We start from the raw sequence: 25,298 nt of genomic DNA on the forward strand, positions 1-25,298 counted from the left end.
TACGTTACTTAAAAAATACATTTTTGTTCATTTCTATAGAGAATGTTTCAACTGGATTCCATGGCCTCATGAGTGCATCTTCTTGGATGAAGCTGGCTTCAATCTCACCAAGAGGAGAAGGAGAGGCCGCAACATTATTGGTCAATGTGCCATTGTAGAGTTGCCACGGCAGCGTGGTGGCAACGTGACCATATGTGCTGCCATCAGCAGCTAGGGGTTATTCACCGCCATGTGACTGTGGGGCCTTACAGCACTGCCCATCTTATAACGTTTCTGTATGCTCTACAGCAGTGTTTCTCAACGGGGGCGTTCAGAAGATGATGGGGGGCGTTGGAAGCAATATTTTGGAAAGGGGGGCGTTGAGGTGCCGTTGGGGGGCGTTTGTTAGAAAGCTAGTTTAAACCAAAGATTCACAATAACAATACATGTTTACACTTACACTACAAAAGAATAAGTAGTCTGCAACATTAAAAGCTACCAGTTTACAGCACTGCGACTGGACGAGACGGGTATCCTAACTTTTCTTTGCTTCTGTCAGCTTTGTTTGGCGCAGCTCCGTGCTGCCTTCATTGAAACGGGACGTCAGAGCATCGTCTTAAATGAGCTCTGTAGCTACTACGTGAAGCTGCGTTCAGATAAGAAGAAAAAAGCAATCTCTGCGACGTCCTGTTGTATTCTTTAACCCCCCCAATGTAGCAAAAGTAGACTTTATATTTCACAGTAACAGTTTTTTGTCAGATGGTTTATTAAACACAACGTTTCCTACTGTACCTGAATGCAGCTTCATTTCACGGAGAAAGAGAGAAAGAAAAGAGACGTGCGAGAGATATTGACTGTGCTTTGTTGTTTGGCAAACATTTAGCTGTTCCATAAACTCGCGGCCAGTTCAGGGCCTGTTTGGTGTTTTAAAACTTTCTTATGGAAGCGATAGAGGCAGTGATGTCACCGTTTACTGTACGGGACTCTCACACCTCCACCAAACACAGCGCGATGTGGGGGGGCGTTTTCTCCAAACGTTTTTTTCTATTTACTCCCAAGACAGGCGATAACAAACATAGTTAGACTCTTCTAAGCATTAAAAAACGGCTCTCACTAACTTTCAAAGGTTGTAAACTTATTTCCATTCGGCAGTAGGTGTCGTTCTTCAAGTCGTTTGTCATCACCAAAATACTTTTGTGTGTGTGTGTGTGTGTGTGTGTGTGTGTGTGTGTGTGTGTGTGTGTGTGTGTGTGTGTGTGTGTGTGTAATCCTTCTGCTTTTACCCCTTGATAAGTGCCAGCTTGTTTTCCGTTGGAACAATTCGATTTTAGATTTGAATGAAAATTAGATTTGAATGTTAAATTGCTAGCTGTTTCTGATTGGCTACTGTTAGTGTTTGTAATAATAATAATAATATTAATAATAAGCATAATACATTTTATTTAAAGTGCATTTCATGACACCCAAGGTCACTTCACAAACAAAAAAGGACATTCAAATTATAGTCATCTTATTAAGGTGCTGAGGTTCACACCATGCAGCAGGTCTTTTGATAATACCTATTTATAGTTTGAATGTTACATATCTAGTCGTTCTGATTGGCTGCTGTTAATTAATTTGAATGTCAAATGGTTGCATTTTTTTTTTAAAACCTGTAAATATATATAATTTCTATTCACATGGCGTTTTTGATACCTGGGAAACTAATACATGTGTTGTTTGTCATTCAATGATTTGATTTTTTGATTCTTTTTGATAACAATAGTAACAACAATAATAGGCCTGTATTAGGGCGTAATCATTAATATTCAGGGCATTTAGCCTACATAATATTTGATGGGGGGCGTTAGGGACCTGGATAATGGAAAGGGGGGCACTGGCACAAAAAAGGTTGAGAACCACTGATTTACAGGAACGTGAACAGAGAGGTGATGAGCAGGCAGAGCATCCCATTTATGTGGTAATCTGGGACAATGAACTTTCACCGTGGTCCTAGCATTCGTGAGTGGTTTGAAAATAACCCACGTTTTATAAATGTGTGCCTCCCACCATACTCGCCCTTCCTTAATTCCATTGAAGAATTTTTTTCTGCATGGAGGTGGAAGGTCTATGACAGAAATCCTTATGCACGGGAAAATCTCCTTCAGTCAATGGATGCAGCATGTGACAACATTGGAGTGAGTGAGATTAATGAGTATCTAACTGAACTGTCTTTAATCACTTGAAGGTAGAGCATCAAGTCCCCACAATCCCACTTCTAAACACATGTAGCAGCAGTCCTGTTCATGTTGTTTTGAAATTGTTTGTGTAACTAAAGAAGTGATTATTTTAGGTGCATTTATATGTTACGTAGACAAATGTTAAGAGCCCAGTGCAAACAGAGGTGTTTAACCCAACAGAGGGAAGGTGTCACGCACACCAGGAAATGGGCCCATGTAAGTAGAAGTTCAATGGTTTTATTAGTCCTAACAAAACTACAGACAACAGTGTCCAAGAAGTGACAGGCAAAGGGGAATCCAAAAAACAAGCAGTAGTCAAAAATCCAAGGGAATCAGGAACTCAGGAAAAAGGGAAAAACCGCTTGAAGGCTGCACACAATGAAAACAGACGATCTCGCACAGTAGAAAGGGGAAGATTGAACTTAAATACACAAGACAGGGAGGACAATGAGACGCAGGTGCAACACATAGGGGCAGGGACAGGTAATCACACAGGAGGGAAAGCAGAAGATAGGAAGTAAAACCAGATATAACATGGGAGAGCAGAGAGACTACAAAATACAACAATCGTGGCAGAAGGTTTACTACGAGAGCTGAGAAAAAAAAAGGTCAGCTGAGCAGAGGCAAGCTTGTGTTGTGGTCTGTTTGCTGAAGAGAGAGAGAACTACAAAACACTTGTAAAACTGAACATTAATACTTTTATTTGCAAGTTTATATTATTATCAGCCATAATAAAGACACGATTGTTACAGATTCCATTAAGACTCAAAGCTCAGGAAATCCAAACACTTACTGTAGTCCAATATGTTTAAATTAAAGTCAATCAAAATACTTCTTCTGTACACTGTGGGACAAAAAGTGATGCAAAACTGCTGCAGCTTAAAAAAGAACCAGCAAATTTTAAACTCGCAAACAGAAGAAAATTTAAATTCATGAATAGATTGCGCTTTAAGTGTAAAAAGCAGGGTAATGTACATTAAGGCATGGATACCCGACCCAAGGCCGAGGGGTCCCGATGGTACCCGACGGGCCGGGCCGGGCCGGGTTTCGGACAGATATTTAGAAATTATGGTCTGGTTCGGGTCGGGCTCGGTCACATCAGCGCGATAAGGCATTTGTTGTAAAATGGTGATCTGGCTCCTTTAAGAGAGCTCAGTGTTGTGTGTGTGTGTGTGTGTGTGTGTGTGTGTGTGTGTGTGTGTGTGTGTGTGTGTGTGTGGTTGTGTGTGTGTGTGTGTGTGTGTGTGTGTGGTTGTGTGTGTGTGTGTGTGTGTGTGTGTGTGTGTGTGTGTGTGTGTGTGTGTGTGTGTGTGTGTGTGTGTGTGTGTGTGTGTATGTGTGGTTGTGTGTGTGTGTGTGTGTGTGTGTGTGTGTGTGTGTGTGTATGTGTGTGTGTGTGTGTGTGTGTGTGTGTGGTTGTATGTGTGTGTGTGTGTGTGTGTGTGTGTGTGTGTGTGTGTGGTAAGTGGGCAGAAGAGAGATAGAGAAAGAGGAAGCAGACGTGTTGTAGATGCAACCGGAGCAGAGTTAGTGGTTATTCATGTTATAACGTCGGCCCTGGAGGTAACCAGTCTCCCCTGGTTTTCTGATCACGGTCAGAAGGAGAGGTTAACACATTGAACATTTTAACAGCTTATTAACGTGCGCTTGTTGCCCCGTGTGCACTGATTCGCTCATCTGTTGACATTTCAGAATGCCTTCCTACAGTTGCTTAATAAAAGCGGGCTTTCCACACAAACAAACGTAGGCCATACTATGTGTCATTATTATGAGGAAAAAAATGAGATTTTAACTGTGTCGGGCTCGGGTCGGGCTCGGACAGCAAAATTCGGCCCGATCCGGACTCTAATGTACATATATATTATAATGTATAGAATAAACTGTAAGGGGTGGATATGAATATGCTAAGATATACCAACACAGTCTCACGGCAGTTTGTGAAATTGGCACGTTATTTTTAATCTATTGATTTGTGTACAACAACACGTTAATCTTGTTTTTTTCATGGTGGCCAGCCCAAAATGGTCTATATGGAGATTAACGGGGAAAGCAAACGTCACACCCCGAGACACGGCCGCGGGGGAGGACGCCTCACACGCCGGGACGCGGCCTTTGGGGATGCGTGACAATAACAGGATGGCGGAGGTTGGGTTTAGGAAAAAATCAACGGGGAAAGGACGCCTCACACGCAGGGAATGCGACAATAATGGGAAACATAACGCCACACGCGGGACGCGATCCCCGGCCTCCAGGGTGAAAGTCCGGAATTGTTTGACCCATCCACCACCCCAACCAACCAACCTCCTTACTTGGATTTTTGGCATTTCATACTACTCGCTACCGTAGTCTGGCTGTGATCAAGACATATGCTTCCCATGTAAATACACTAGTTTACATTTTCGTGCTGGGCACCACGAAAAAACGAGAAAAATGTCCCCGTGAACACGTATCAATAGATTAAATAACGTGACCATTTCACGAACTGCCGTGAGACTGGATTGGATATACACAGTAAGAACATCTGCAGCACTTACAGTCGGCAGCGCAGGTATGAGTATAAAACATATATAGTGCAGGTGTAAGTACAAGTAATGCTAATATAAGATATGATATACAGAATAAACAGCTGGAGGAATAAGACAAATAACTTTTTATAGACTATAGATCAGATATATGGAAATCAGCATAAATATGTTCCAGTATGTGAGAGCAATATTTAAGGAAGCTTAAAGCGCCCATATTATGCTCATTTTCAGGTTCATAACTGTATTTTAAGGTTGTACCAGAATAGGTTTACATGGTTTAATTTTCAAAAAACACCATATTTTTGTTGTACTGCACAGCTCTCTCTCACTGCTGCAGATCCTCTTTTCACCAGGTCTCTGTTTTAGCTACAGAGTGAGACCTCTTTTCTTCTTCTTCTTCTGTACTATCTTTGATTGCACTCGCACATGTGCAGTAGCTCAGATGTAGGTCATGTCAGCTAGCTAGCTCCATAGACAGTAAAATCCTGCCTTGTCAGTTACAAGGCAGGATTAGCCGGGAGACTTCTTCTAAACGAGGATGCACATATAAGTATTTCTTTTGTAGATTATGGTGAACTTGTGTGTGTTGTAGCAGTGCTTTGCTATTGAGAACGAGGTAGCGGTTAGCCAGCTCGTTTCGGCTTGTTACATCACAAGCCGTGCAGATTTTGAACAGCTCACCCGGAGACTGAAGGCAGGACACATCAGAAAGCGTATCTCACTCAAAACAGCATGGATGGATTTTTTTCAAAGTTTGTATGCGTGTGGAAGCACCATAGACACAAAATAACAGCCCAAATCCCAGAAAAAGTGATTTTTTTCATAATATGGGCACTTTAAGAAGAAATAAAAGAATATAACAAGTGATCTGTTTTAGATTAAATTTGGGTTCCGGACTGATTCAATCATCCAAAATCTTAAAATGATTTCATGATTCTTTTGTTATGTACTGTACTTGTATAAAATATGTTGAGATATGTAACAGCAGTGGACTCTGTGGTGACTTGATGTTGTTGATCTGTGGAGTCAGACAGAGGTCTCAGCATCGTTTTCATAGTTCACCGTACCTTCATCTTCATCGTCATCATTATGCTCCTGTGAAAATAAAGCAAATAAATGTTGAAACACAGATCAGCTCCAGAGGAACAGCTGGGCTTTAGTGCCTTGCTCAAGAGAAACAGAGTGATGGTTATTGGGGCATATGAGAGCATGACTGTACGTACACACCGCCGCCGACTTGAGCTTCTAAAGATACCAGAAGTCATTCATTTTCAATGGAAGCTGGCTTCTCTCAGCTGCAAGGAGCGGCAAATCTGTCGGCATCCCGTTTTGGGCATTTTGAGCGTTTTGAGGGTCCAGAGCGTCAATCAGAAAGTTGAAAGTATGTCAACTTTATGGTAATGAGCTATGACACGGTTCAGCGGCAAGCAATGGCAAACGCCAGCAATCAATCGGAATATAGACGTCCTTCGCGCTGGCTGATTCCAGAGAAACATACAATATAAACTTTCGTTCCTACCAAAACATTAGTTCCGAGAAAATGGAGGAAAAGCTCATAATTGCCGTTGCTGGGTTCCCTATCATTTATGATATGACGTTGTTTGTGTATAGGGACCAGTTAACGTTACCTGCCGGTCACATGGTCTCTAACCAGTCCGCCCACGGTGAAGTCCTGTACAGATCAACAGCTGCCGGCTGCTCGCTCTGCCTGCATTCTGCTGCGGTTCAGCAGCTAACGAGCGAGTTAACTGCAAACAGACACCGCTGCGACCAACAAACAATACAAATTCTGTCATTATATATGTAATTTTTTTTTTAAAGATTATATTTTGGGGCTTTTCCCTTTATTAGACAGTGACAGTGGATAGACATGAAAAGGGGAGAGAGATGGGGGATGACACGCAGCAAAGGGCAGCAGGTCGGATTCGATCCCGCGCCGCAGCAGGACTCAGAATGTAATTCATAAAAGGTTCCTAGTGTCAATGTATTGGCCGTGCAGTGGCTGCTTGTGCTTTTTCTTCAATCGTGTGTTGAACATGATCGAAGAATGCTGCCACGTCAGAGTGGCCAAAGCGTCAAACAGCTTCCCCGTACTTTTTGACAAGCGTCCCTGACAGGGCGGCCAGAGCTTCTTTGCAGCTGAAGTCAGCAGCGGTATGTACGTACAGTGACTCATCACTTTTCCTAACACACACTCCCAGAGTGAGTTCCCACTTAAAGGAACACGCCGACTTATTGGGAATTTAGCTTATTCACCGTAACCCCCAAAATTAGACAAGTCGATACATACCCTTCTCATCTCCGTGTGTGTAGTAATGCTGTCTGATGGCTCCAGCAGCATCAGGCCAGCACAGAACTTGCAGGTGAATGGTTCCAGTAATCCTACTGCTCTGAATAAGTGACAAAATAACGCCAACATGTTCCTATTTACATGTTGTGATTTATAGAGTCACAGCGTGTACAAAAAACAACGTAACATGAGACACAGCTGTCTTCTAATTGTAAACAAACCGGGAACTATATTCTCAGGCGGAAGAATATAGTACTTGGGCGGAGTGATATGCTCGCAGCAAGCCTGTCTGAGAATATAGTTCCCGGTTTGTTTACTGTTAGAAGATGGCTGTGTCTAATGTTACGTTGTTTTTTGTACACGCTGTGACTCTACAAATCACAACATGTAAATAGGAACATGTTGGCGTTATTTTGTCACTTCTGTCACAATTGGGAGCAGTAGGCTAGTTGGAACCAGTTACCTGCAGGATCTGTGCTAGGCTAAGCTAATGCTGGAACCGTCAGACAGCGTTACAGCACGCACGGAGATGAGAAGGGTATGTATCGACTTGTCTTACTCTGGGGGTTACGGTGAATAAGCTAAATTCCCAATAAGTCGGCGTGTTCCTTTAACTGACAGTTAAAAGTAAATGACAAATATCACAAACACTGATTCTGCACTGTAAAGTTATAATTGTTTAAACATTGAATTATTGGCTGTTTAAACTCACAATATTTTCTTCCGTATGGGTTTTAGTCCCTGAAAGACAAAAAGACAAAAGAAATTCAACTTTAGCTACAACAATAGAAATCCAGATTTATCATGCTATTTGTTTATTAAAGTTTGATCTGTGAATGTTCTCACCTTTTAGCTCTCGTCCACATGTTGACCACCACAACAATTATTATGAGAGCTGCTAAACCCACGGGCACAAAGATGATCCTCCACCAGCCTGAAACAGGAAGTTAGAAGTGTTAAATATAGTCAGAGGTGTTATGATGATGAGCTACTTGTTAGCGTGTTCTTGTGCTGTCTTTATATCTTTGAGATCTGAATGAACAAAGAGTCTTTTGCCTGCATGTTTTTTCTAACTGTAAATGTAGTTCTGTTCTGTTCAGCCACTACATTCTAGCGGTGGAACGGTACATGTATTCTTATTGAACCGAAACGGTACGGGCGTCTTGGTTCGTTACATGAATTTACACAGAGAATACATGGTATAAAAATATATAAAACTTATTGCAAATGAATTAATTTAACACGGAACTACTGTTAGATACGCGTTCTTTTAGGGACACCTAATCTGTAGCCCCCCCCTAAATCTGAAGCTCCCGAGCTCCGCCTACATGTCGACGGTCCAGAGAGTGAGTCAGAGCTAGCAGCCCTATGGCGAGTGGTGGCGACCCACAACAGTTAGAGGACCCATCGGCCTCTTTAAGATCGCAAGTTTGGGAAAACTTCGGATTCCCAGTCAGTTACAGTAGCACAGGGGAGAGAGTGGTGGATAAGACGAGGACTGTGTGTCGGCGTTTTTCAGCAGTTGTTGGGCATGTGAGTGGAAATACATCTAACATGCTAACGCATATCTGACGCCATCACCCAGATGTGCCAATCACTGGAACGAAACAAAAACATCTGTCCAACTTCTCCTCCCTTCTCGTGCTACGGAAAGCTATCTCACGGTGACTGCTCATTTTATTGACTGAGTGGGACATGAAAGCGTCAGTTCTACAGCCCCTGTATGAGCTGCACACAAGCACTCACCTAGCTGAGAAGCTACAGGACGTCGTGAAGTAGAATTTGGTTGTTGTTGTTATTCCACGTAATTTGCACTTTCATAAATAATAGATGCTGTATTTTCAGTATTATAGCTGATTGTCTTATTTTGTTTACAAGTTACAGATGCAGTCTGGAGATGATGTGGGGTACTTATTGTTTACTGTTTACATCTTACTTTACATGCTTCAGGCTGTTGCAGCTAGCTCAGGGGAAAGACTGTATGACACTAGGTGGTAAAGCATGAGACATGCCTTCTGCATTTTTGTTTTGCTTTTCCCTCCATTGCTCCGAACTGAACCGTGATGTCTGAACCGAGGTATGAACCTAACTGTGACTCCTGTGTACCGTTCCACCCCTACTACATTCTAGTTTCTGTTTAGTTTGATTGTTGTTTTCACATGTTGAGTTGTTTGTCTCTTCTGATGTCCATTTATTTCCTGTTGTTGATTGTGGTTTCATTGTTGCTGGAAATATTGTAGTCGTTGTTGTTGTTGCTGCATCATCATCTTAATGGATACATTAACAAAACTGTACAGTATATCATGGCCAAGAATGATGAAATATAAAAAAGCTTGTATTTAAAAAATTTTAAAAAATTCACTGTAATTATCATATCATCATGTTCTCACCTGGTTTCTCTCCTGAGGAATCCTCTGTCACTTCACACTTCAATAACTCGTTATACTTTGACTTCTGATTAAGGTGAGATGTTGTAAATGTCGCAGTGGCTGAACAGGAATGCTGTGTTGTCTTCACGTCAGTCTTATCACCCTCATACAGCCACTTCACTGAGTGTTTACACCCTGGATTATATCCCAACACAGAGCAGTTTAACGTTACTATATCATCGTTCTTCTGTTCAGTCGCTGGTGAAGATGGAGATATTGAGAGAGAAAGACAACAAGAGTAAAATTAACTTCATCACTGTAATCATAATTATTATAATACTTCAGTCTATTCTAACAAGACAATTTGAAAACATGATGATGTAAATACTCACTGGTAAAAACAGACAGATCAACAGTGTCTCCACCCTGTTGTTTCTCTCCTGATCTGTTGACCTGTTTGCAGGTGTAACGACCAACATCCTCCTCTGTGACCTTCTTTATAACCAGAGAACATTTCTCTTTAACACTCAGTCTGTCTGGTTTAGCTTCGGCTTCTTTGTTTATTTTCCCGTGTTCAAACAGCGTCAATATGGTTCTTAAACCACTGAAGGTCCAGCTAATACTGCCACACTTCTCCTGATCATCTATTACATGTTCACAAGACAAAGTGACTTCATCGCCAGCTCTGACAGTGAATTTTGAATATTTTCCAGCTGTTTCTGTTTAGAAAGAGAAAGATAAATCTGATCAACTGAAATATTAATATGACTTATATTTATAGTTAGTGTAATAATAATTTTTGTTTGTAAATGTGTCTCATTTTCGGTTTCCAAGAGTTCACTAAACTCACCATGTTACAACAAACCTTGTGTTCTCTTACCTGTAAAGTGAAACAGCAGCATCAGAAATGAAGACATTATAATCCATCTGAACTGAGCCATCGTGCTTCTCTCTCGGTCTCACGCTCTCAACTGTCAAAGTCTCTGATGCGCAGTTTCTTAAAAATTAATACAACTTCCTGCGGTCACTTCCTTATATTGACTTCTTCTATTTTCTGTCAGTTGAATGTATGTGTAATATTAGCATTTATTCTCTTGTGGACATCAAAAGATAAGAGAACTTTGTAGAATTTGTAGAACCTTTTGTTTTGAAGTTTAATGCATTTGGCTTTCTTATAGAGGGATTTTGATTGAGGGTAACAGTTGCAACGTATTAATCAGCAACAGAAAAGAGTCAAACTCCTCGCCCAGCAGGATTTCACTCTTGATGTCCGTGGTGCAATATGGTGATACTGTAGCAGCTGAAAGAACACAGAGAAGATGAGGTTTTACTGTCTGACACCTGTTGGTTCCTCATTCTGTCTTTAAAGGTTTTTTTGTTCTTTTTTTGAACTGAAGAAGTCTTTTGCTGAGATGTGGTTAACAACAGCAGAAGAGCTCTACAGGTTTTACTCCCCAAATTATGACCAGATAATCATCAGAAACATTGATGATGAACACATTAATGAGTGTCTGACTAAACTGTCTTTAATCACTTGAAGGTAGAGCATCAAGTCCCCACAATCCCTGTTCATGTTGTTTTGAAATGTTTTATAGACTAATGAGGAAGATGTTTTATCCGAGTGTGTGTGACATCACTACTTCTGGGTTTTTCATGCTGTTCACACAGTCCTTAAATGATAATAATATAACTCAGAGTCATATTACAGCTCCAGGGAAGAGGTCATTTGCATTAACACATTTGTGCATTTTCTGGTCACGCTACATGCATTTATAAGTTATTTAGACAAATGTTAGAGCCCAGTGCAAAAAGAGGTGTTCAACCCAACAGAGGTCAGCTGAGCACAGGCAAGCTTGTACTGTGGTCTGTGTTGTGAAGACCAGCCCGTTCTCATTCCGAACTCGTAAAATAAGGACGTTTGGACAGTGACGTCAGCATCTGATGCGACGTAAAAGGCACCCTTCGGCGTATTTATGTAACGAACCGGGGAGACCCGAAGTTAGATAAGACTTAACGAGCAGTGTGTAAGGAAGTTGGTTGGGGTGGCAGATGGGTCAATTACCGGACTTTCGCGCAGGAGACCTGGGACACTTGTTAGAGTTGGATTTTAGGCCTGGGACACACAGGGCCGATTATCAGCCGTGGGACAGTCTGGTCAGGTCAGTGACTCAAATCTGTTCTGTGTGTCTCGTGTCGTCGTCCGTCTGGGGGGCTGTCGGAGTTCATTTTGGCCGACCTGACATGTTCGGTCTGCGGCAGGGCCGTCGGGGCTCACCTGGAAATGACGAGAGGAATGAGGTGACTAGAGTCTCTCAAAATCTGACGAAAATCTTCTAAACTGACCTTTGTTGATCTGAATTGAAGACAGATTCAGCAACTGCACGGCCTGTTTCTCGCTTAAAATGTTTTCAGAAACACGTTGCAGTGAACTATTTTAGTACAATATGAGATATCGTATTCTGAACGGCCGCCATGACAGTCTTGCTCTGAATTTCCGGAGAAAACAAACCCATGTGACGCGTTCGTCCAATCAGCTGCCGGTTTTCATTTCTTGGGCAACATTACAGATTAGCGCCGCCTGCTGTTATAGAGACGTATTACGTCTCCTCTCGTCTTTTGGTCTGTTCTGTGGCAGTTTTTTGGACCTCGGAGATGCGACTGATCATATCGATGGGGTTTTCTGTCAACGGTCAGCCGACGGTCAAATGTGTCCCAGGCCTTAGAGTCGCCTTTTTCTTTCCTCCCGCGTTTCACGGAACCCTACGCCCAACCACGACCCTTTCCTAAACCCAACCGTCCCGTCCTTCCCGCGTGTCACGGAACCGTACACCTGTCCCGTTGTTCCCGCGTGTCACGGAACCGTACACCTGTCCCGTTGTTCCCGCGTGTCACGGAACCGTACACCCGTCCCGTTGTTCCCGCGTGTCACGGAACCGTACACCCGTCCCGTTGTTCCCGCGTGTCACGGAACCGTACAACCGTTTAGTAGTCCCGACCAAGCGCGTCAAAAGGGACGGCAGTTAGTGCCGACCAAGCGCGTTCACTTGAGACGTTAAAGGAGACTTTTAGCGAGAAAGGCTCCTGACCAAACGTCCTTATTTTACGAGTCGGGTGTGAGAACCTGTTGTGAAGACACATAGAGAGAGAGATAAATACAAAACAGTTGAACAATGGTTTTATTTGCAATTTATGTTATTGTCAGCCATATCAAAGGCAAGATTGTTACAGATTACATTTAAGCTCAACAAAGCAAAACACAATGTCTAATATTATCACAATGTCTGATTCAGTTGTGTGTATTCCTGCTCATTCTGCCTCTCTGTCCCCCCTCTTCAGCCACATTTCCAATTTTCACAAGAGCCTTTAGAATCATTCTTTACCTGTCCACCTGATGATCTCACACTTTTCTCCTTTCATCTCACATCGTGCCACTCCCATCTGTCCTGCAATCACCTCAACTCTCTTCATCTGAGACTCCCCGTTTATCTCCCACCTGCACCTCATTTACTCATCACAACAGCAGAGAGGCACTACACTGCAGGAACTGTGTGTGTGTGTGTGTGTGTGTTTCTCTTCTTGTATTTGCTGGACTGTATTTGCGCCTGCCCGCTCACATGACAGTTCTCCCGAGGTCCTGTAGCTGTAATAATGGATATAGCTAATGGTTGTAATTCACCATGTGTTCTATTAATACGTCCATGGTGTTATCTTATGATACACCCAAGGGATGTATGTATGCTGTAAAGCCTGTAACGTGGATGAGGGATGAAGCCATGGATGAGCTCTGTTCACGAAGCTGCAGGCTAACCTTAGCGCTAGCTAGTTGCTCGACATAATGATTAAATCTCCTTGGTTGTCTAAATACATCCATCGTTTATTTAGATAAGCATGTAAACGATCAGGAACAATGAAAACACAATGACAATGAAAACGGCGAGTTCATGAGTTCGCCACTTGTAAGAGACACGAGAGAGAAGCTCATGAACGAGTATGTTGCTTAGGGTGACCATATTTTGAGGACACTCTGCCCGGCCTCAGGACAAATCCAGACAGGCTTCTCAGAGGTTAATGAACATGCGTTATTATGCCTCAATGGTGCAAAAATAACTTCTAATAAAATATGTCTGCTCTGGTCCCTGTCTGATCTGGTCCCTGTCTGCTCTGGTCCCTGTGTATGTGTGCTCTGGTCCCTGTCTGCTCTGGTCCCTGTCTGCTCTGGTCCCTGTGTATGTCTGCTCTGGTCCCTGTCTGCTCTGGTCCCTGTGTATGTCTGCTCTGGTCCCTGTCTGCTCTGGTCCCTGTCTGCTCTGGTCCCTGTGTATGTCTGCTCTGGTCCCTGTCTGCTCTGGTCCCTGTGTATGTCTGCTCTGGTCCCAGTTTGCTCTGGTCCCTGTCTGCTCTGGTCCCTGTGTATGTCTGCTCTGGTCCCAGTTTGCTCTGGTCCCTGTGTATGTGCACGTCTCAGAGCCGCCCACAAGGCAGCCTCTCGGGAATTACGTCACACAACAAAGTACCGTAGTATTGTGTGCAAAGCGCCAGTCAGTTTAAGTACACGCTTAATGGCCCCATGAAAAACAGTAAAAACCGGACATTTTCATGAATTTATAAAACCCCCCTGGACGTCCCGGACAGTAAGTAAAAAGTGGACATGTCCGGGCAAAAGAGGACGTTTGGTCACCCTACCGGTTTCTACAACAACACAAACAAAGTGTTTCTGGTGCGCGTGTCCATCGTGACGTCATGGGCCAGTCAATGTGGAAGAGCCGAGCTCCGTGTTTGCTTTATGCGCTTTTGAGCACTCTCATTGGAATGTACGGAGCTTCCCGCTGAACACTGTATCCAGTTCTCTTAATACATCCATGGTCACAGTACTAAGAATACAGAATATATGTCTGCCTCTAGAGGGAGTCTCTACTCTCTCACTGGCTACATATGTTATAGAGCTGGTGCTGGATTCTCACTTTGCTGCAATTAAGACAAGAAAAGAAATATGCAGCAATCTTATAACTTTGCTTGCTTTGACCTTACATTTCTAAATCTATGATCCAAACAGTCATCACTTTTTGTTTGTTGACAGTAGCGTAAAAGTCGCTGGGATCAGCACAGGCTGCAGCAGAAGAGGAGGAGGCTTTCATAACGCTGTAGATCACTGCTGCTTCATCATCATCATCATCAACATGGGTCTAGAGGGGAAGAGTACAACTCATAAATGACATGATCATCCTAACACAACTTCCTGATTTTGCTGCCAACAACTGTAATATTTTAGGAGATTTAGTTTTGGGGATGGGTATTACTGTTGATGTTTTCCATAAGTCAGGTATATCCCCACTGTCAGCACATTTTTGAAAAATAACTGTAAATGGTGCTTTGCTAACATGCATAAGCTACTAGCTAATGTGATTTTACAACAAACCTTGTATTCTCTTACCTATAAAGTGAAACAGCAGCATCAGAAATGAAGACATTATAATCCATCTGAACTGAGCCATCGTGCTTCTCTCTCGGTCTCACGCTCTCGACTGTCAAAGTCTCTGATGCACTGCTTCTTAAAAATGAATACTACTTCCTGTGGTCACTTCCTTATATCGACTTCTTTTATGATCTTTCTGTTAAAAGTATTTATAATAATAGCATTTATTTTCTTGTGGACATCTAAAGGTAAGAGAACTTTGTAGAATTTTTAGAACTTTTTGTTTTTAAGTTTAATGCATTTGGCTTTCTTATAGAGGGATTTTGATTGAGGGTAACAGTTGAGAGGTATTAATCAGCAACAGAAAAGAGGAAGTTAAGCATGAATGAATTATTAGTAGACATTTTGATCCATTTGAACTCTTCCATCATGCTTCTCTGTGTCTCTGCTTCTTCTCTCTCTTGTTCTGATGCTCAGAACTGTTTCTAAAATAGTACTTTTTTGAGAGACGCTGCATCAACTTCCTGTAATTAGGATGATGTCACTTCCTCATAATGACTTGAAGGATTAAAGGTAGGCTGTTTGAATTTCTTATAGACGTCAAACGGTTTGTGCAAAAGGTTTTTACAGTTTTTACTTTTCCATTTTTAATACATAATTTTCTCTCAGAGGAAAGTCAAATGTTTCTGCGTTCACTGATCCAATCTAATGCTGCAACAAACTGTATTAATCTCATGTTTCTGTGTCCAGTCCCATGGTGCAGTTCAGTTTCCTGAACCATCGAATGTCCAGGTAGTACTGCCACACGTATCATGATCATCTATCACATGTCCACAAGACAAAGTGACTTCATCTCCAGCTCTGACAGCGGAGGTGGAATATTTCCCAGTTTCTATTTAGAAGGAAAGAGATACATGTGATCAAATGAAATGTTAATATGAGTGTTATGATTATAGTTGGTGTAGTAATAATTTTAGTTTGCAAATGTGTCTCATTTTCAGTTTCAAAGAGTTCACTAAACTCACCATGTTACAACAAACCTTGTGTTCTCTTACTTGTAAACTGAAACAGCAGCATCAGAAATGAAGACATTATAATCCATCTGAACTGAGCCATCGTGCTTCTCTCTCGGTCTCACGCTCTCAACTGTCAAAGTCTCTGACGCACTGCTTCTTAAAAATTAATATAGCATCTACTTCCTGCAGTCACTTCCTTATATATATATATATATATATATATATATATATATATATATATATATACAGTGGGGGAAATAAGTATTTGACCCCTTGCTGATTTTGCAGGTTTGCCCACTTACAAAGAATGCAAAAATCTACAATTGTAATCATATGTACATTCTAACAGGGAAAGACAGAATCCCAAAGAAAATTCCAGAAAATCACATCATATGAATTTATTAAAATTGATAACCATCTGATGAGGAAAAACAAGTATTTGACCCCCTGGACAAACAGCAAGTATTCTGGCTCCTACAAGCCAGTTAGTCTTTCTTTAAGACACAGCCCCAATCCGAACCAATTATCTACATCAAATACACCTGCCTCACCTTGTTACCTGTATAAAAGACACCTGTCAACACCCAAACAACCAGCATCCAACATCACCACCATGGGCAAGACCAAAGAGCTTTCTACGGACATCAGGGACAAGATTGTTGATCTGCACAAGGCTGGGATGGGCTACAAGAGAATCGGAAAGCAACTTGGAGAGAAAAGATCAACTGTCGGTGCAGTTATCAGGAAATGGAAGAAGCACCACACCACCGCCAACCTCCCTCGGTCTGGGCCTCCACACAAGATCTTGCCTTATGGGGGTGTCCCAGATCATGTGAACGGTGAGGAATCATCCCAAAACCACAAGGGGGGAACTGATGAATCAACTGAAGGCAGCTGGGACCACAGTTACAAAAGAAACGGTTGGTAACACACTACGCCGTCATGGATTGAAATCCTGCAGCGCACGCAAGGTCCCCCTGCTCAAGAAGAAACATGTACAGGCCCGCATGAAGTTCGCCATTCACCACCTGGACGACTCAGAAGAGGCCTGGAAGAAGGTGATGTGGTCAGATGAGACCAAAATAGAACTTTTTGGCCTCAACTCAACTCGTCGTGTTTGGAGGGCAACACAGAGTACAACCCAAAGAACACCATCCCCACCGTCAAGCATGGTGGTGGCAACATCATGCTTTGGGGGTGCTTTTCAGCCAAGGGGACGGGACAACTCCATCGTATTGAGGGGAGGATGGACGGGGCCATGTATTGTGGAATTCTGGACCGACATCTCCTTCCCTCAGTGAGAGAGCTGAAGATGGGTCGAGGATGGGTGTTTCAGCACGACAACGACCCTAAGCACAAAGCAACAAAAGAGTGGCTGAAGAAGAAGCACATCAAGGTTCTGGAGTGGCCTAGCCAGTCTCCAGACCTGAATCCGATTGAAAATCTTTGGAGGGAGCTTAAAATTCGAGTTGCCAGGCGACAACCTCGGAACCTGAATGATTTGGAGGCTGTCTGCAGGGAGGAGTGGGCCAACATCCCTGCATAAATGTGCACAAACCTTGTCACCAACTATAAAAACCGTTTGACATCTGTGCTGGCCAATAATGGCTTTTCTACAAAATATTAACATGCTGTTTGTCCAGGGGGTCAAATACTTGTTTTTCCTCATCAGATGGTTATCAATTTTAATAAATTCATATGATGTGATTTTCTGGAATTTTCTTTGGGATTCTGTTTTTCTCTGTTAGAATGTACATATGATTACAATTGTAGATTTTTGCATTCTTTGTAAGTGGGCAAACCTGCAAAATCAGCAAGGGGTCAAATACTTATTTCCCCCACATGCTGAAATGTCCCACAAGGGTGTCCTGTGTTTGACCCAACCACCACTCCAACCAACCTCCCTACGCAGGTTTTCGGCCTTTCATGCTATTCGCTACCGTAGTCGCTCTTAATGCTACGTCATCTTCTCATTCACTTTACATTGGCACTGTTTTCCGTGGTGCCCACACAGAATTTTCACACATTCCGGGCCACCACCACGTAATGCGGTGTTAACAGTTCGTGATCATTTCACAGAATTCTGTGAGACCAGGCTGAGGCCTGTACTACGAAGCAAGATTTCAACCCAGGGTTTTCTGTATCACAAAGGTGGATCACTTGTTACCGGGTTCAATTGCTGTGGTAACTTAAGCTGAACACCTAACCTGGTCGGGAGCAGGATAATTTGGAGATCAGAGATCAAACGGTGTTAAAGCACCGCCTACTGACCAATCAATACTCGATTGATAACAGCTTCACCGTTCTTAGATCAGGTAGAGCTCGGTGCACGGGAGAGAGAGAGAGAGAGAGAGAGAGAGAGACTCAGAAAGGTTAAAACATTTAGAGACCGACAACCCCGTTAACATTCCCTGATGGGTATTTATATGAAATATATAGATTTTCAGTGGAGGGAATCACGTATAGGCTATTTGTCGGCTTGTTGAGCCGTGTGTTGCCAATGCGCACATCGGTTTGAATTCTATTTTTATATTTTTTATTTGCTCTCACACTGGCTTACCAATGCCAGAGTTGCATCTTGTGCCTGACTGATGGGGAAGTGATATTGATAAGCAATATTTATAAGTGATTTATGCATCTACAGCGTTGATATGTTTTTTGTTGTCCTTCCTGTTTTAGGAAGCAGTGACTGTATTGCGTTTTACTGTTTATGGCAAAACCGTGTCTGCGTTCTTCATTTTTCTGTAGAATTATAGTTTGCTCTTATGTAAAATATGCAGCTCTGGTAGATGTTTGTGATTGGTCGTGCTGTGCAAACTGGATTGGGAAACCCTGGGTTGATTGCAGTTGTTGAAACCGGGTAACTGAAAGAAACCGGGTAACTGCAGCCTAAAAAAAATACAATCTTAATGTGTATTTTGGAAGTTGTATTTTCATTAGAGTAAAAGAAGACATGGAAGCAAAATAGACCAAAATCTCTGAATTTTCTCTGATGTTGTGGTCAACATGGAAAAACGTGTCCTGCCTTTAACAGTAACTTCATAATTTTGATCGTAGACTCCTTATCTAATAATAACAGTGTTTTTTTCATTATTGTTGCAGGGTTTTTCCTGTAAAAGTAACAAAATAGCAGCAACAGCCTTATTCACTTTAGTGAAACTATGCCCCTCTCCTTGGTGCTGACAGTTATTATAATCATATACTTGAAACTATAGTAGCATAGAAAACATGCATATTGTGGCAGAGTTTCCTTTGCTGCTGGCTGCTCTTGTGATAAACCTAGTGAATACTAAAGAAGACCATGGTCTCTGTGTGAACTCATTATTATGTCTGTTGAGACAATTAAATGAGGGGAATAAAATAAATTGGTAAGGAAGTCAGTGTTGTGTTAATATATTTAACATCATGTTTAAATTTTAAATAATTATTCATTATTTGGCCTTTTTGCCACTTGACATAAATGTCTGTGCCCCTCCCTGCTCTTATTTATATAGTTTGAGTGAAAATCGTTTTGAATAAGTTTGCAAATGTCTTATTCTTAGTTTCCAAGAGTTCACTAAACTCACCATATTACAACAAAAGTTGTATTATCTTACCTGTAAACTGAAACAGCAGCATCAGAAATGAAGACATTATAATCCATCTGAACTGAGCCATCGTGCTTCTCTCTTGGTCAAACGCTCTTGACTGTCAAAGTCTCTGACGCGCTTCATCTTAAAAATGAATATAGCATCTACTTCCTGTGATAATGATGGAGTCAGTTCCTAACACTGACTTCATCTCCTCTGTTGTGTAATATTAGCTTTATTTTCTCTGTGAAAATCCCCTGACTTTTCATCATTATTCTCCTGAACAATCCTTCAGAATTCAGCGAGTGATTATTAGATGCATTTATATGTTACATAGACAAAGAGCCCAGTGCAAACAGAGGTGTTCAACCCAACAGAGGGAAGGTTTACTACGAGGGCGGAGAAGAAAAAAGGTCAGCTGAGCAGAGGCTGTCATGGTTGTTTGTTCTGTTTCCTGTTTTATTTTGAAGTCTGTCTTTTCTCCCTAGTCTTGTCTGTTTTTACTTCCTGCCTTGTGTTTTGCCACCTTTTTTGATTGTTCTGCCTAGCCCTAATGTGTTTCACCTGTTACTCAGCCCTAATGTCACCTGTTCCTTGTTTCCTCATTTACTCTGTGTCTGTAATCTCTGTGTTTTCCTTTGTGTCTTGCGGGATTATTACTTCTGTTTGACGTTCTGTGTGCGCAGCATGTGTTGTTGTTTCTAGTTTTGTCAGGTACTATTCTGTGGTGTACTGTGTGTACCTGCTTGTTCCTGGTTTCCTTGTTTGTTCCTGTCTTCCTGGCCTGCTTGTTTTTTGGGACTATGTCTTGTAAGTTTTTGCTCTGCCAGTCGCCTGGACGCTCTTTGTTGTAGTTTTGGTTGTCAATAAATTCTGATCCGCATTTGGGTCCAAGCCTCACATCTTTATCCACCTGAGTATCGTGAGAGAGGCAAGCTTGTGTTGTGGTCTGTTTGCTGAAGAGTGAGAGAGAGAACTACAAAACACTTGTAAAACAGAATTTTAATCAAACTTTTAATAGCAAATGTATTTTAATATATCAGCCATAAAAAAGAAGGGATTGTTACAGATTCCATTAAAGGGATACTTCACTGATTTAGTATTAAGCTTTGTATCAGCAGAAACACTGTAGTATTTTTGAATTACCGTGCTTTCTTCCCTCATGTCCAGGGGCGTCGGACTGGGGGTAAAACCGATACTGATTACCAGGGCCCAAGGGGAGAGAGGGCCCTTGAAAAGTCTGGAATATATTTTATTTCACCTGGATATTTTCATTTCCTAATTAAATTTCATAATGCATGTCAGATGAAATGTAAAGTTAGTGTATTGGCTGAATAACTTGGTTGATTGACTGACTACATTTTGTATACAAGAAAGATTAAAGACTATCTAAGGTCTCACCCACCCCTTGCTAATGCGCCAAATGGTTTAGTCCATCTGAACGCCTTTTGTTTGTTAGCTAGTTCAGTTGAGCGTCTGGTGGAGCGCGAACTTCTGCTGTAGAAATGTCTTTCTCAAAGAAAGCCAAATCAGGCAACCAAAAAGAAAGGAAAGACAGGAGGAGGAGAGAAAACAAGGAGGGGAAACAATTGGTAACTGACTTCTTTTCAAAGAAAGGTGAGCACAAACTAGAAAACGAAATCCATGGTGCTAAACTGCTTGAATATTTCCGCGACCGTTAGTGCTAAAAATGGACTGAGACAACCCATAGAAAGAGCCGAACATACACATTCAAATGATAATTTGGTTATACATGTAATCTGAGGTAAAGGCTAAAGAAAGGTGTTAAGTAACACTAGCATCTTAGTGTGTTTTGTTATATTAGGTTACAATTAGGATAAGAGGTTAATATCATATGTATCCTTCATAGAGAAAGATGACAGAGAACATCTGATTGAGGATGATGGGAGTGAAGACAGCAGGGAGCATGAGTGTTGCTCTGAGCACAGTGTGGAAATGAGAGCTGAGGAACTGGAAAGTAGGCAGAGCAGTGCAGACCAGTTTTTGCTGAGGATCCAGGACTATGGCCAGATAAATTAACAGATGATCAGAGAGACACCATAGTACGCAGGTTGGCAAGTAAAGGTACAGAGAAAACAAACAAAATATAGTAGTAACCACAGTAAAGTAGGCTAGAGAATGTTGAGAAAGGAGGTTTGTGGTGGTGGTGCTCGATGCCTCTGGCCGGTAAAGGGACATCATCAGTGGGGAAGTGTCAGCTCATTAGACAACAAACTGGACTACATCCAACTTCAACGAAACCCCCAACATGAGTTCAGAGACTGCTGTGTTTTTGTTGTTGTGGAAACATTGCTGTATCGGACTATCCAGCTACCAGGCCGGCTGCTCTTTCGCCGGGTAAGACTAGCTAGTCGAGGTGTGCCTGGTGCAAAAATGGGGTGCTTGTGTCCAACTAACTGCTAACTGCTGGTGGAGTTTGTGACTGTTAAATGCCGACCACTCTACATCCCACGCAAATTTACGGCTGTGTTTATACTCTGTGTTTATAGCCCACCAAGCGTTAATGCTAGTAGCTATATGTTAGCTTAACTTTACCGTACCTTCATCTTCATCGTTAAGCTCATTGACACGTTAACAAATCCAACAACAAAATGCAGCTAATTGTAAAGTTATAAAACAAAAACTCTGAACAAATGTTTTATATAATTATCTACAAAGTGATTTTAAACAGCTCATCATATTCTCACCTGGTTTCTCTCCTGTTGACTGAGGGATGAAGGGAAAGAGCTTCACTTCTTTAGTGTTTTATTCATGAGTTACTTCACATTTCAAAGACTTTGAATACTTTGACATCTGATTAAGGTGAGATGTTGTAACAGTCACAGTGGCTGAACATGTCTCCACGTCATTGTTATACCCTCATACAGCCACTTCACAGTGTGTACACACGCATGACGTGGCGACACAGAGCAGAACAAGATGCCCCGATCGGTGTCCTTCTGTTCAGTCACTGGTGAAAACAGAGATTGAGAGAGGAAGACAATTAAAGAAATATAAACGTCATTACAGTAATAATAATTACTGTAAAGTTTCAGTATATTGTTCTACAAAACACTTTGAGAACACTATGATGTAAATACTCACTTGTAACAACAGACAAATCAACGCCAGAGTATTGATAGTGGGATGGTTCTTGTGTTCTTGAGTTTTGATCTGAACTATCTGCAAGTGTATTGACCAGCATCCTCCTCTGTGACCTTTATAGCCAGAGAACAGTTCTCTGCTTCTTCGTGAATCTGCCCATGTTCAAACAGCGTCACTGTGTTTTCTGAACCACTGAAGGTCCAGGTAGTACTGCCACACTTAGGCTAAATCCGAATCCTCCCCTTATCCCTTACCCTTTGTCTTATTCCTTGTTGTGCGCGTTCACGTGAGAGCTAGTGCTGTCCGAATCCTCGTCTTGATCGAGGGATAGGGCTTAGGGGGAGGGTCAGATGTCTCTTCCGACCAAGTAAGGACGCGAGTTTACTTCGCCAGCAGGGGTACATTGCACAACAAGGAACCTGGCTGCCAAGTCGACCAGAGAGACCCATAAATGTAAGTGTTCTCGGCTTAAAAAATTTATTTAAAAATTACGACGGTGTTGTTTTGTGCTCTACACAGTCCTGTACATATACAGTTGCAACCATGTTCTTAATTGAAAAGTTTTTAAAAATCGCTAGTTTGCTATGCTAATGTTACATACATGGCTGATTTGCACAACAGCCCCAAATTTCATTTGAATGGACTCCATGCATATCTACAGTTTTTTGTACAAGTCCAGTCCTGCTAGCTAGCTAACGTTATGTGCTTTGTTCTGGGGGGGAGAGACAACTCTAGCTAGTCACGATGTGTTTTATTTTGGAGGGAGATGTAACTGTAGCCGCTAGCTATGTGGGGGAGACAACTGTAGCTATGATGTGGGGAAGGGGAGGCGTAAATATTATTTTGTCATTTTACTGTACATTTACCATCCTGTGTCACACAAGGACGCCAGAGGAAACCCGGCAGCTGATCCACTTTAGGTCTGAAAAGGAACCACTATTTCTGAAATCCAAATATGCTGCAAAGCAACTTTGGGAGTGAGTCATGCATTCATTATTGTATTGGTACTGTATATTTGTAACTGTTACTATATTGTAATCATTTGTAATTCATTCCTGTTCATTTACACGTACATTGTTGTTGGTTATGATACTGGACGCTGGTGAAAGAAATTGGGTTGGAGGGAAAACTGACTGGCCAACAGGCAGCAAAGAAGTGGGAGAACCTTAAACAGAAATACAAGGTATGTGATGTTTGGTTGGGAAAAAAACTGCATCTTCAATCTCAATACAATGCAATGAATGCATACTGTATGGTTGTAGGCATTATTTTGGTGTTTGTTGTGTGTCCTTCCAGGAACTAAGAACTCCAAGAACAGGGTCAGGTACAGACAGGGGGGAAGTGACCACTGCAACCTGGCAATTCTACGAGGACATGCACGAGGTGTTGGGTGCCAGGCCCTCAGTCGACCCTCCTGTGTTAGTGGCATCCTGTTCTGTGGATGTCGATCCCGCGCCAATCCTCACGGTATGTAATGCAGTACATTTTGTGGTCTGGAATAGCAGAACATGTTCTTATTGTAATGGACTCTCTCTCTCATATATATATATATATATATATATATATATATATATATATATATATATATATATATATATATATATATATATATATGTGTGTGTGTGTGTATAACACACACATATTTCCACATGACATGGTCAAAAACATTTGTGGATTGTAAATCAAGATCTATCTTGTTCCTTTAGGAGCGCTCATCCCCAGCTAGCAGCTCCAGCAGTAGCAGCTCTGCAGTCAGCAGGTCACCACTGCCAAGTCCCTCGCCTGCAAAGAAAAGAAAAACAAATCCCATCCTGGATTTCCTCACTGAGGAGTCCAACATGGAGCAGCGGCGCCATGAGGAGAGCGAGGCCGAGAACAAGGCAAACACACGGCAGTTGTTGTCCCTCCTTGAGAGGATTGTTGAGAAATTGTAGTAGTAGTTTTTTCATTTTTTTTGGCTGCCTTTTGCAAACTTTTTTGAGTTTTATACATTTGATTGCCTTTTTTTACTGTCATCTACCTATGTATATTTTACTATTCAAATATTGTTAATATGATTGCCATTGCACTGAACTGCCTTGCACCACATTCATATTTACATATTTAAGTCTCAGTACACTCGATATTGCACTATTCCTTCCCTGTTTTCAATTATTGTATATGTTTGACTTTTTGCACTGACTAATGTCCTGTTTTTATTCTGGCCAATAAAGCTATATTGTTATATAATGTTTTGCCCATTTACTTTCATTGGTCAAGTCATATATGTGCAATCCAAACTTGAATTAAATATTTGGGGCATCTAACTGAGATGTATTAAGATAAGATAGATTTTATTAATCACACACTGGGGAAATTCCTAAGCACTGTTTGGATACTGACTCATATTGAGAGATTGTGTTAAGTTAAAAGCCTCTGATATAAAGCGGCTGACGAAACTGGTGAGTGAAATAACTGTAAACACATTGTAACACACACGCTTCTTTGCACATCTCATCCCAATCTATTCAATGTGTTATATTACAGTAATTCAATCATATTGTGTGAAGGCGTATTATGAGCCTTTCATAACAGCAAATAGAATCATGCCAACAGAACACTTTTTTCTTATTACTTAAGCACATCATTTAACTGAAGCAGTTGTTACAACAACCACAGAGACTTATCTTGATCATCTGTCACATTTCCACAAGACAGAGTGACTTCATCTCCAGCTCTGAGAGAGAGAGTGGAGAAGGATGCTTGCCAAGATGCAGCTGTTGCGACAAAGAGAGAAATGTAAAAACTAAACAAACATAAATGTGACTGTTATG

The sequence above is a fragment of the Perca flavescens genome, chromosome 18 (genome assembly GCF_004354835.1).
Source record: "Perca flavescens isolate YP-PL-M2 chromosome 18, PFLA_1.0, whole genome shotgun sequence".
Taxonomy (NCBI): domain Eukaryota; kingdom Metazoa; phylum Chordata; class Actinopteri; order Perciformes; family Percidae; genus Perca; species Perca flavescens.